We start from the raw sequence: 3,205 nt of genomic DNA on the forward strand, positions 1-3,205 counted from the left end.
GGAAAGGTGAGAGGGGAGATTAGATGAGGAGGGTGAGGGGAGATTTGCGGAGGAGGAGGGGTGAGTTGGGAGTTTTGAAGGGGAAAGGTGAGAGGGGAGATTAGAGGAGGAGGGTGAGGGGGAGATTTGAGGAGGAGGAGGGGTGAGTTGGGAGTTTTGAAGGGGAAAGGTGAGAGGGGAGATTAGATGAGGAGGGTGAGGGGGAGATTTGAGGGGGAGGAGGGGTGAGTTGGGAGTTTTGAAGGGGAAAGGTGAGAGGGGAGATTAGATGAGGAGGGTGAGGAGAGATTTGAGGAGGAGGAGGGGTGAGTTGGGAGTTTTGAAGGGGAAAGGTGAGAGGGGAGATTAGAGGAGGAGGGTGAGGGGGAGATTTGAGGAGGAGGAGGGGTGAGTTGGGAATTTTGAAGGGGAAAGGTGAGAGGGGAGATTAGATGAGGAGGGTGAGGGGGAGATTTGAGGAGGAGGAGGGGTGAGTTGGGAGTTTTGAAGGGGAAAGGTGAGAGGGGAGATTAGATGAGGCGGGTGAGGGGAGATTTGAGGAGGAGGAGGGGTGAGTTGGGAGTTTTGAAGGGGAAAGGTGAGAGGGGAGATTAGAGGAGGAGGGTGAGGGGGAGATTTGAGGAGGAGGAGGGGTGAGTTGGGAGTTTTGAAGGGGAAAGGTGAGAGGGGAGATTATATGAGGAGGGTGAGGGGGAGATTTGAGGAGGAGGAGGGGTGAGTTGGGAGTTTTGAAGGGGAAAGGTGAGACGGGAGATTAGAGGAGGAGGGTGAGGGGGAGATTTGAGGAGGAGGAGGGGTGAGTTGGGAATTTTGAAGGGGAAAGGTGAGAGGGGAGATTAGATGAGGAGGGTGAGGGGAGATTTGAGGAGGAGGAGGGGTGAGTTGGGAGTTTTGAAGGGGAAAGGTGAGAGGGGAGATTAGAGGAGGAGGGTGAGGGGGAGATTTGAGGAGGAGGAGGGGTGAGTTGGGAGTTTTGAAGGGGAAAGGTGAGGGGAGATTAGATGAGGAGGGTGAGGGGAGATTTGAGGAGGAGGAGGGGTGAGTTGGGAGTTTTGAAGGGGAAAGGTGAGAGGGGAGATTAGAGGAGGAGGGTGAGGGGAGATTTGAGGGGGAGGGGTGAGTTGGGAGTTTTGAAGGGGAAGGGTGAAAGGGGAATTTTGAAGTGGAGGGGTGGGTTGGGAGTTTTGAAGGGGAAAGGTGAGAGGGGAGATTAGAGGGGGAGGGGTGAGGAGGAGATTTTTGGGGGAAGGGTGAGTTGGGAATTTTGAAAGTTTTGAATGATTAAAGAAAATCGAACATTTATTACAGACTGGGTTTCTTGAGATATTCAAATCAGAGATCCATTTGAAAACGTTTGAGGAGGGGTGGAATGAAAGTTTAGAGAATGAAGAAAGGAAGAACTGTACGAGATTGAAAATTTTTTTGTGATGGAAAGATGTAATGATCAAATTAATTGCAGCGTTTTGAACAGGAAGAAAAAGAGCAAGTTATAGTATACAAAAGAGAACAGCATGGCAGGGGGCAGTAAACATTTTAAAGCAAAACAGTGAAAAGTCTGGGAAATTCCTGAAATGCAGAAGAATATATTAGCAAGCCGGGGGAGCAGAGCGAAGGAACCGGGAGGTGTATAAGCAATTTGTTCGTGCGGGAGAGGCCGCCTTTTTATTTTTCTTCGTTAATAATATTACTATTTTTTTGAAGGTTAGGTGAAAGCGGATCTGAGAAAGAAGGAGAAAGGTGGAAGGGGTATGATGAATTAAAATTGGAAAGGTGAAAAGAATCGGCTGAAGAGAAAGTTATGATGGATAGAAGGGGGGTGGGGGCGAAAAACACGTGAATGCGGGAGGAGGAGGGGGAGAGCGGGAGAGAGAAGGTAATAATTATTACTATTACTATTATTATTATTATTATTATTATTTTTTGTCATTTTAGTATTTAAAACTTAAGACAAAGGGTAAGATGTTCGGGGGAGGTCGGCGGTGAAAAGAAAATCAAAGAAAAAAAGCAATACAGCGAAAGAAAGAACGAAAGAAAGTTTACAAAAAACCAACGGGGCGAGGGAAGCATCAAGGGACCAGGCCCACACACAGTGCAAACAAAAAACGACTAATTACACACAGGTTTGCACGAATTACAAACCAAGACTAACGAGAAACGCACAGCAACACATACAGAATAAAATAACCAGTGGAAATTTGACAAAAACACGATGAGGAAAATACTTAATTTTGATGACGTGGAGAGCTCGGAGCATACTCCAGAGACAGACTTAACAACAACTCAGAAAGTTATCTGTGCTGCCATTTTGACTGCCAGACAGACCGATACAATTGCTTTACCCCACTGTGTGTAAACATGAACAGGACAAGATGCCATACAATATTTGCAAAATCAGAGCCAAAGTACGACTAAACTGCAGGGTTTTAGAAATACAAACAAGATCATTCGTTTTCTGCAGTGATTAAAATGTGAAATTCAATTCAATTTCCTTGCTAATAGACTGATAGACACAGACAAAGTGAAAGACTGACAGACGTGCGTACAGGGCGAACCAATTGCTTTCCCGTGCTTTGCACTCGGCTCGTGGGATAACCGACAAGGCAACAGGCAAATGCAAACAATGGTTTAAATAATTCAGAAACACACGGCAGACTTTCCTGCTGCACATCGTTTGACGATGTCCGAGCCTCGGCCTATTCCTCAAGCAGCATCACAGCCAGTGGGCCATTTTTGTTTTATAAACCATTATTTACTCAGCATAAACCGTTTCCCTATCACTAAAGTATTTGCCCATGCATCATGTGACGTATAGGGTCAAAATTCAGGAACAAGCAATTTTTTGTTTTTTATGGAGGAAGTGGGGGCGGCAGCCTCCATGGAGCGATTTGGTGCGTCTAAGCTTCGAAATTCTCAAAGGATCCAGCAAAATCTGGCTTTTCAGCATGAGATTGTGAATCAAAAAAATACGGCTCTCGTACGCCGTCTTTCGTACGCCGTCTCTCGTACGCCGGCTTACGAGCTCTCGTACATGGAGGCCGGGGGGGAAATGGTGCTTTGTCAAGTTACATGTTCTAGAAATATCAGGAACAGAGATTATTCTGCATGAAAGAGAACACTCGAGGGATTGTGATGCAAGCCGAGATGGCTCATAGCTGGTCCAACCCCCATTCCTCGTGATTAAATGGCAGACCTCGTTTGTGCTGAC

Source organism: Myxine glutinosa, chromosome 12, assembly GCF_964187855.1.
Source record: "Myxine glutinosa chromosome 12, kmMyxGlut1.1, whole genome shotgun sequence".
In the NCBI taxonomy this organism is placed as follows: Eukaryota; Metazoa; Chordata; class Myxini; order Myxiniformes; family Myxinidae; genus Myxine; species Myxine glutinosa.